The sequence below is a fragment of the Haliotis asinina genome, chromosome 16 (assembly GCF_037392515.1).
Source record: "Haliotis asinina isolate JCU_RB_2024 chromosome 16, JCU_Hal_asi_v2, whole genome shotgun sequence".
Classification (NCBI taxonomy): Eukaryota; Metazoa; Mollusca; class Gastropoda; order Lepetellida; family Haliotidae; genus Haliotis; species Haliotis asinina.
In genome coordinates this window covers 2,734,831-2,745,887 of record NC_090295.1, presented here as the reverse complement: position 1 = coordinate 2,745,887, position 11,057 = coordinate 2,734,831, and the positions used below count along the sequence as shown (strand labels likewise).

Here is an 11,057-nt window from a genome sequence, read left to right as displayed (position 1 = left end):
TCGCTAGAATTTGCAGACGACACAAGAAAAAAAACTAATTTAGCGTTATCTCCCTTCCATCTACCTGAATTCGCAAAAAATCGGTAATTTCGTACATGATGCATTATTGTATGTTTTTCGAGATAAAGAAGACTACTTTTCACCTAGGTATGTTGATATTATCAACAATGTGTCCGGTATACATGAATATACTATGCCATATATGTGCATTTAAATATAATCGAACTCCCCCCCCCCCCCCCCCCCCCACACACACACACACACACACAACATATAATATTTATCGTGGAATTTGTTAAACTAAACACACCACCCTAGTCTATCGTATCATTAGCTGACCAAAACAACAAAGGGTACTCTCAAACCGTGATGAGGAAATATCTCTCTGGCCGAAGGAAACCAGCAGACAAGATGAGTCATATTGGGGTGGCTTATGGCATCTCAAGGTCGGACTTGTGATTATTGAGTTCTGCTAAACTGTAGTATGTCTTCTTGTATGTGTATATGCGTTAGTGGGCATTGTTGACATTGTGATGTATTGTGATGCAATATGATGCAATACGATGTACGTAAGGTGTCCATTGTGATGCACTATGATGCGTGTGGGGTGTCCATAGCGATGTCTTCTTCTGCGCTATGATGTATGGGAAGTGTCCAGTGTGATGTAATATGACGCGTCGAGGTGTCCAGCGTGACGTCTTGTGATGCAGTGCGATGCATGTAAGCTGTTGTTTATGACACAATATGGCACAAGTATGTATGTTTATATACGTTAATGAACAATGCGGACATTGGTGCAATATGTTGCATGTGAAGTGTAAACTGTAATGCAATATGATGCGTGTGATGTGTCTATTGTGATGCAATAAGATGCGTGTGTTGTGTCCATATACCAGTATCTCTTACATATACTTGAATATGGGAGTGAGCATGAATTTTCGCTTCTTATAGAAGTATCCCATTAGTATCACAACGGAAAACGCTGGAAATGGGTTTCACGCATTTTAGGGAATTGAACTCGGAATTTCGGTCTGAGGAGGAACGCTTTAACCACTGGGCCACCATGACTTTACGGGAACTCTTATGGGTCACAGCGTAAAGATGGTATTGCGTTTATCGTATATCATACCCGTTTATTACCAATGGTGGCTTATAGATAGACTAGGTCTGCTTTCAATGAAACTGTTCAATTTGTACTTTTTGAGAACCTCAAAAGAGTGTTCAATGTAAACACACTTGTGCACTCATGGGCGTGAATGATTAATGTGTTGAAGTCATGAATAACTATTGCCCCAGATGTTGGTCGTAACATGAGGTAAACACGGTTTATCACTGGTTAACGACTTTCTGTTCTGTTGGCCTGCTATACACCTACTACAAAGCGAAGAATGTGTGTTGTGTGACAGAGCGCTACGTCTTGACCGACTGCGTTGACTTTGTAAGGTGTTGTTGTCATTTTCTGAGCATTCTGATACGTTGTTTCGACATGTGGCGAACCATGAATCGTCAAATCCGTCAAATTCGTCCTTTTGTTTGTTTGTTTGTTTGGTGTAGTTGTTGTTTTAACGCTGCCTTCAGCAATATTCCAGCTATATGGCGGTGGTATATAAATAATCTGTAGTTTGTACCAAACAATCATAAACAAACAGTCAATGTACAGTTGGCCATGGTTGATAATAGAGTAAAGGCAGTAAATGGTATTTGCATGTCATGCTTGTGTACAACAAGGAAGCTGTTTCTGTGAAGCATTGTTTCCAACTATCAAAAGCACACACAAGAAACGCGGCGATGGGAATCAGGATTAGAGCTCTAGTTGCTGTTTCCTTTGAACACAGAACAGTCATTGCCTTTCCTGTTGTAGGGCTGTGTGAGGCGATTGTTCTGGCTGCGCTCCATGGTGGTTTTATGAGCGCCTCTTGTATTATCAGGAAACAGATATTTCGAACGATCCTCGGACCTGACAATCCAATGAAGGATACTGTGAACACCTGTCGACGTCCTCACTGGACATCTGAACAACGATCGACGTACTCGTTTAGTGACGAGAAAACGAAATTAATTATCTGGGCCAAACAAACCAGTGATCGGAGTAGGACTACGTAGCGCTCTGCCAAGTATCCGCGCCTGACACACTCTTTTGACACGTCTTGTGCTGCATAGAAGCTGTGCCGAATCGGTTCGGCCCATGCATCCCCCCAAGACGATAATGTATTGTTATCCATATATCGAATATCTCCTGCCGTGTAAATGATGAATGGCATAACCTGATTAAATATAACGCTTTGACGTCACAGTTTTCAAACATTAAACATTTGGAGTGAGTGAGCATGTTTGTTTATTGTTTAAAGCCACACGCAGCAATATTCAAACATTCTGTGTATATTCGAGACTGAAACAGACAATCCAGCGATTCACATCATGAGAACTGTTCAAGCGAGGATTGCTGAAGGCCAATTTCAAACCGGATCTTCATTGTTTGAGTGAATATACTTTTACGGCGATTCTACGGCCAATATCCCAGCAACATCATGGCGTGTGACACCAGAACTGAACTTTAAACCATTTGAGCAAATATATCACAAATGCAAACACCCACCCACTCTTGAATAGTTTGTTGTATAACGCCGCGTTCAATATCCCGATCCGCAAACAATCGAGTGTGAAGCAGAAAATCCAGTGATGACATCCCTGACCATCTGATCCCGTTAGAGGCCTCGGGAGTTGCATGGGTTCTGAAGCCCAATTCCGAACCAGGCGACGTTCACGGGTCCTCAAAGAGAGACTACATTTGCTATAAATAGTACAATAACTGAAAATGTTATAAGTGGAACACTGAAGATAACACCACGTACTCAAAAGCTCTTGACGTGAAGTTTACCGCAAAATGAACGACTTTGTTATGACGTTAACAATAGCACTTGACGTCTTATTCCACGAACTGGTTGTTTGGTTGTGTTGTGCCTAGGAGTGATGCTGTACTTGTTGGGAAGGTTTGCGTTCCTTCAAATACATTGATAACAATGCTTCATTTTGAAACTTGGAGTTTATTTGTGATATTCAAAGCAGATCATCTGTATCGAGGAAAATCAGGAACTGTATCATGATAAATGAGCATCCATCAAAAAATACCAAATTTATATAAATATAATAGTTCAGCTGTTCATCTGGAAAAGCTTAGCTGTACCAAAGAAGTGGGGAATTGCTCAGTTGCAAGGGAAGCGAAGAATAGCTAAGTTGTGTTGAGGGAAACGAGGAGCAGCTCAGCTGTATGAAGGGAAACGAGGAATAACTCACCAGCGTCAAAGAAAGCAAGGAATAGGTGCATCACAGTGGACAGTTGTTTCAAGAAACGAGGAATAGCACAGGGGAAAAGAGGAATAGATCAGCAGAGTCGAAGAAAACGAGGTCCAGCTCAAAAAATACCAAATTTATATAAAAATAATAGTTCAGCTGTTCATCTGGAAAAGCTTAGCTGTATCAAAGAAATGGGGAATTGCTCAGTTGCAAGGGAAGCGAAGAATAGCTAAGTTGTGTTGAGGGAAACGAGGAGCAGCTCAGCTGTATGAAGGGAAACGAGGAATAACTCACCAGCGTCAAAGAAAGCAAGGAATAGGTGCATCGCAGTGGACAGTTGTTTCAAGAAACGAGGAATAGCACAGGGGAAAAAGAGGAATAGATCAGCAGAGTCGAAGAAAACGAGGTCCAGCTCAAAAAATACCAAATTTATATAAAAATAATAGTTCAGCTGTTCATCTGGAAAAGCTTAGCTGTATCAAAGAAATGGGGAATTGCTCAGTTGCGAGGAATAGCTAAGTTGTGTTGAGGGAAACGAGGAGCAGCTCAGCTGTATGAAGGGAAACGAGGAATAACTCACCAGCGTCAAAGAAAGCAAGGAATAGGTGCATCGCAGTGGACAGTTGTTTCAAGAAACGAGGAATAGCACAGGGGAAAAGAGGAATAGATCAGCAGAGTCGAAGAAAACAAGGTCCAGCTCAAAAAATACCAAATTTATATAAAAATAATAGTTCAGCTGTTCATCTGGAAAAGCTTAGCTGTATCAAAGAAATGGGGAATTGCTCAGTTGCAAGGGAAGCGAAGAATAGCTAAGTTGTGTTGAGGGAAACGAGGAGCAGCTCAGCTGTATGAAGGGAAACGAGGAATAACTCACCAGCGTCAAAGAAAGCAAGGAATAGGTGCATCACAGTGGACAGTTGTTTCAAGAAACGAGGAATAGCACAGGGGAAAAGAGGAATAGATCAGCAGAGTCGAAGAAAACGAGGTCCAGCTCAAAAAATACCAAATTTATATAAAAATAATAGTTCAGCTGTTCATCTGGAAAAGCTTAGCTGTATCAAAGAAATGGGGAATTGCTCAGTTGCAAGGGAAGCGAAGAATAGCTAAGTTGTGTTGAGGGAAATGAGGAGCAGCTCAGCTGTATGAAGGGAAACGAGGAATAACTCACCAGCGTCAAAGAAAGCAAGGAATAGGTGCATCGCAGTGGACAGTTGTTTCAAGAAACGAGGAATAGCACAGGGGAAAAGAGGAATAGATCAGCAGAGTCGAAGAAAACGAGGTCCAGCTCAAAAAATACCAAATTTATATAAAAATAATAGTTCAGCTGTTCATCTGGAAAAGCTTAGCTGTATCAAAGAAATGGGGAATTGCTCAGTTGCGAGGAATAGCTAAGATGTGTTGAGGGAAACGAGGAGCAGCTCAGCTGTATGAAGGGAAACGAGGAATAACTCACCAGCGTCAAAGAAAGCAAGGAATAGGTGCATCGCAGTGGACAGTTGTTTCAAGAAACGAGGAATAGCACAGGGGAAAAGAGGAATAGATCAGCAGAGTCGAAGAAAACGAGGTCCAGCTCAAAAAATACCAAATTTATATAAAAACAATAGTTCAGCTGTTCATCTGGAAAAGCTTAGCTGTATCAAAGAAATGGGGAATTGCTCAGTTGCGAGGAATAGCTAAGTTGTGTTGAGGGAAACGAGGAGCAGCTCAGCTGTATGAAGGGAAACGAGGAATAACTCACCAGCGTCAAAGAAAGCAAGGAATAGGTGCATCGCAGTGGTCAGTTGTTTCAAGAAACGAGGAATAGCACAGGGGAAAAGAGGAATAGATCAGCAGAGTCGAAGAAAACAAGGTCCAGCTCAAAAAATACCAAATTTATATAAAAATAATAGTTCAGCTGTTCATCTGGAAAAGCTTAGCTGTATCAAAGAAATGGGGAATTGCTCAGTTGCAAGGGAAGCGAAGAATAGCTAAGTTGTGTTGAGGGAAACGAGGAGCAGCTCAGCTGTATGAAGGGAAACGAGGAATAACTCACCAGCGTCAAAGAAAGCAAGGAATAGGTGCATCACAGTGGACAGTTGTTTCAAGAAACGAGGAATAGCACAGGGGAAAAGAGGAATAGATCAGCAGAGTCGAAGAAAACGAGGTCCAGCTCATGTGTATCAGGGAAACGATGAACAGCTCAACTGTGTCTGCATCAAGGGAAATGAGGAATAGCTCAACTGTGTCTGCATCAAGGGAAATGAGGAATAGCTCAGCTGTATAGAAGACACGATGAATAACTCAGCTGTATGAGGAAAGCGATGAACAGATCAACTGTTTCAAAGAAAACGAAGAATAGCTCAGCTGTATCATAGGTAACGAGGAATAGCTCAGCTGTGTTACAGGTCACATGCAACCAAAACATCAAACCTGAATAAAATACAAATATCAATTATTCATGACATATAATATACATTGCTGCGTGTAAAAAAATAAACAAACAAAACTATAAGCGTACAATCGCGATTCAAAAGTGCAATATTTTGTACTTGGGCTTCCTTCCCTCGAAACGAAGTCCCCGGGAGACCGAACCCCGTCATAGCGGGTAGGGGTGCAGTCAAGTGTAACGACGGCTTCCGATTGGCTGGTTCATTTGCTGATACGCTGAGGGCTCATTGTGTGTACAGAAAGATGATCTGTTTGATGAGCATTTTAGAAGTATGGCGAGTCACAAGAGAGTAAGATTCTTCATGGATAACAACTTCTTTTTGTGTACTTGATGTGTCGTGTCAGCATGGATTCATATACCGTTGTCAAACAAAATCATATGCACTAGAAGAAGTTGTTATCCATAGAGAATGTATATAGAGATGTTGGGTTTTGTAAACACATGTTCTCTGAATTTGTGTTCGATCTAGTAAAGAATCATCTCCGTAGAGATGGTGAACTACTGCGTGGCTAGAAACTGTCATTCGTCCTAGTACAAAGCAGGACTGAGAAGAGTTTGCACCAGTTTCCGTCAGATCCAGTCATACGAGAAAAATGGATGTTTGTTTGCAACCCACAGCCATACAAACATGTCATGTGTACAAGTATCACACCTGTCTAATTACATAATGTGGCAGAGACTCGGGTGCACGAGTCATAGATCAATCTATTTTGTTTATGGAGCATAGCCTGATAGGTGTCAGGTTCAAATTGCAGGTGGTCAATGATTGAAGCTGTGTATTGCATATTGTCGTTGGCAGACAGGCAGGCAGACATAGAGGTGTCAATAAACCAGACATTGAGCTTTCTCTGTGACAGAGGCTGCTTACCACAATCAACATGTAGGTTTTCATGTTATGAGTAGATTATTTACTTGTTTGTGTACACAACCAAAATTAGACTACTGCTCACGACCTCATACTCCGGGCAGGCACTCTGTTTCTAGCTCCGCGAACCTATTCACTGCGCATGCGTCATGGGCGCAGCGCAGCACAGCTGTTGAAACCACTTTTTGCCCCAGCGCTGGGGGAAATTTAGTGAATTGTTTGAACTCCGATTTCGCGGACTTTTTTTCATAGCGTTTTTTTTCAACTTTATAGGTTGAATTGACATTTTTGATGATTTGTTTTGGTAAGTGCATACCGAAAGGTATCAGAATCTGCAAAGTTGTATTTTACGTTGCATGTGACCTTAAACGAAAATGAAGAATAGCTCAACTGGATCAAGGGAAACGAGGAATAGCTAAGCTTCTTCTACGTCAAGGGAAGACAGCATCAGTTTACGTATGGTCAAAGTTCAGCCAAAATATATACATTCGCTCTCTGGAACACGTCTTCAGAACCCGTAAACCAGCAAGGATTTCTAGTCTGAACAGGTGGTCATAAAGCTATATGTGTCAAAACGAAGCATGTCTGCCTCTGTGACGTGTTTGGTTGATTGTTGTCTTACCCTGCTCATAGTATTAACCACTGATAACCACTGATATCCTGACTCTGTCTACAGCTTAAGGCAGCGGGACTACCGACGGTTGCGGCTTCAAACAACATTCACCCACTTCACTTAATGCATAAGTACCTCAACTATATACAATTCAATATCATATTGTGTCAGTGCCAGAATTACCCATAACGGTATTGCTTGACCTTGATTTATTTCGAGTAGTATACACCCCTCCCATTAGACTTACGTTCGGTGTAAGGGCCCCTGCAAGGAGAGGTGCTATCGTTCCTGGTATTGTTGCAGCAGAGTTGGAAATACCAAACAGTATGCCAGCGTGTCTGGAACAGATAAGCGATATTGACATTCAAGTTAAATACCATTCATCTGAATAATGTACGGTTTGAACAAGCACATTTTCCTGACAGTCGAGTCTTCAATACTTTGTAATATGAGGCATGAAGCCACGAATATTAAGATCGGTATTTATTTCTGAAAGATTTGATTAATATTTTCACGAATCTGTTTCTTATGTTCTAATATCCGTTTTTTCGCATATAATTCCAATGCACGTCAGAGGAGATTCACTATAGATATATTACTGAAAAGGTTGAAAAAAGAGCACTGTAACGACATTTGCCCATGGGGAAAAATACCAATTTTATTTATCTTGAAAAGCGTCACGAATTTAACCTATCTGTAGTGAATGAGTTTAGTTTTAAGTCTCGCTCAGCAATATTCCAGCTATATGGCGGAGGTCTCTTAATAATCGAGTCTTGACCAGACAATCTAGTGGTCAACAGCATGAACATCGATCTGCGCAATTGGGAACCGATGACAATAGCCAACCTAGTCAGCGAGTCCCACCACCCGATATCGTCAGTATGCGACAAGCATAGTCGCCTTTTGTTCCACGCACTTATTCTACCCTGGATTTGTATGGATTAATGATTGATTGTCTTCTGCCACTCAGTAAGATCCATATACACATCCATATCCATATATCCATATCCATATATCCATATCCATATATCCATATTCATATATCCATATATCCATGTTCATATATCCATATCCATATCCATATATCCATATCCATATATCCATATTCATATATCCATATCCATATTCATATATCCATATTCATATATCTATATCCATATACATATATCCATATTCATATATCCATATCCATATATCCATATTCATATATCCATATTCATATATCCATATATCCATATCCATATCCATATCCATATAATCCCTGGGCCCACTGCATAATCCCTGGGCCCACTACCACAAAGCTATTTTAGCGCGACGACCACCATAGACTTGTGACACATGATCATGATCGTAAATATCGGTCTGCAGTGCGAGGCCCAGTATGCTACAACCATACATGTATGTAGTGGAGTACCAAATAGCAAAATTGACTACGTTGAGCTTGCTTACCCCGAAGTCGACATTGTTGACAATGTAGCCAGCAGATGACATCCCTAAGAACCACAGTGCTATTGTTATCAAGCCAACAGCGAAATATCGATGTTCCCCATCCACAAACCCTGCTCCTATCAGAAACGCACCTGTTCCTATGAACGCTGAAGATACAACAAAGATGCAATATGATTCCAACGCCGTGAAAACAAATAATAAATAATCTAAAATACTTTCATTTCACAAATGAATTGAGCCTCTGAGAGTGTAAGAAGTATGAACACTGACACTGAACAATTCCTCCGGTTTGCTGTGGTGGTGAGGTATTTCCTTGATCGGAGGTTGTCGGCAACCTGACCAGTGACGGGATACAGTCTGACTGGCAACGGCGACAGAAGACAGAATCCAGTTCTGGAAGGACAGGGCAGCGTAAGCATCAGAGACTAGACTTTTGAAGCTCTCTTAGCGCTAAGATAACATTAACTTCATGCTGACACATACAATATGTCTTCATGCGTACCATGTACGTCTTCATACTGACAGGAAAAGCTGACCACTGTATTCGTAACCCCATTCTGTCATCTCTAAGAAGACTCGCACCCCTCTCGATAAATGTAACGTACGAAAATGCTAAAATCCAATCTGTATGCGCGTAATGATTGAGGTAATTTGATAGAAATAATTTAAAAGAACCTAAATCGCTTTTGGCATTTTGTGATTGTTTCACGACTCTTCGTTTTTACAGTATATACGTAACACAAATGTGTTACCGAAATGGCAATTTAATAAGGATAGGGCCATAAAAGGTTAGCTATTTAAATGCTGGCAGATACGTTAGTTTACATAGCGCCTGTCATGTTTGCAATTAAGTGTATTCTTTGACAGGTTTCCAGGTTGAAGTTTTCAGACATTTTAGGTAATGTAATTATAAACAGCTGCTAGTTTCAAAAGCATACACTTACACATTACTAATGAACTTTAAAGTTCAGCGTTGTACACACGTCATTTCACCGAGGGTACTTTTGTCAGGCGGAAGCTCAGTCCTTCATATCTTTTTCAGCGTAATGATAACATAGTCGGACAAAAATGATTAATATGATTTTACACGTTAAAACTAGCAGTTTCCAGCAATGTTTACTAACGATATATCGTAACGAACTGAAGATATCGATATTGAGATTATTACAGATATCAACAATTCAATCCAAGATATTTCACTGAAGGTGTCCTTAAAACTATTGAAGACATCTTTAATTTCTTCATAAATGTGAAAACGGCTTGCTATACACATGTACCTGCGCAATGCCGAAATCCAACACTTCTGTAAGATATATAGGGATGTTAGTTGTTATGGTGTATATAACCTAGTTAACAGAGCCGCATGCAATAAAAACAGCCCAAGATGCCAGTGACGTCATCATGGTGTATAGAAACGGAAATATTTGATTTAAAGAAATAAAGGAAAATGTATTATTTACGAAAGACCTGATGTGTGAAGAATCAGGTAGGAATTACAATGAAAATTTGAAAGCAAGTTTTATTCATTTTATACTTTAAGTTAATTTTTCTGGACAAATTTGATTTAATTTTAACAAGGTCCAAAATACTAAAAGGACAACGTGAAAACAACGATATTTCTGATACACATTTAGAAGATGGGGGAAGTGAACATATGGAACATCTATCAATAACAACTTTTTTGGTTTTTTTTCAGTAAAAGGTACATAATCATTTACCTATTCATACGAGCTGATTCCGATTACATCACGAGCAAATAACGAGGACTAACAAAGTTTTGAATTTTGTTAGTCTGGACCAGACATTCCTGTGATCAACAATATGAACATCGATCGATGGGAATTTACTACCAAAGAAGATGTCTTTATCCAATACGTTTGAGTGACGTGATATCAATGGCCTCAAGAATAGAGACATGGATGCCCCTGTACCTGTCCAGTGTCTCTGATGCTGTTGATGATGTAGTGTTTCTCCGCTATCGCGATGCGAGGATGCAGCGTTGGCGAACTTCCGACCGTATAATGCCACATCAGGCACCAGAATACCCATATAGCACCTGCAGATATGAGACAGCCATTGGTCAGACTAACCATCACTACCTGATCTGTATGATGTCATGTGAGTGAGTGAGTTTAGTTTTTCTCCTATTCCAGCAATATTCCAACTATACTACCCATTAAAAGTTTACACTCACCCCAGTCAGTATAGCATCTTTCTCCAATCAACTTTTCAAATCCCAATTCCATGAAATCTGATGGAGTTTTTGGACATTGTGTTTACATACGACTCAATGTCCCGTAAAAGAAACTTGAATCATTAAAACAATCACTATAATGAGTTCTATACAATAACAAACATTGGAAAAATGGTAATTTTCTATCGAAACTTTACACCAAAACGCATCTGGT

At 40.3% G+C, this 11,057-nt stretch overlaps 1 pseudogene; it reads right to left on the bottom strand.

Annotated features, from left to right (window-relative positions):
• Positions 1 to 6,720: 6,720 nt before the first annotated feature.
• LOC137268750 (sialin-like) lies at positions 6,721 to 10,742 on the bottom strand (annotated as a pseudogene).
• Positions 10,743 to 11,057: the final 315 nt, after the last annotated feature.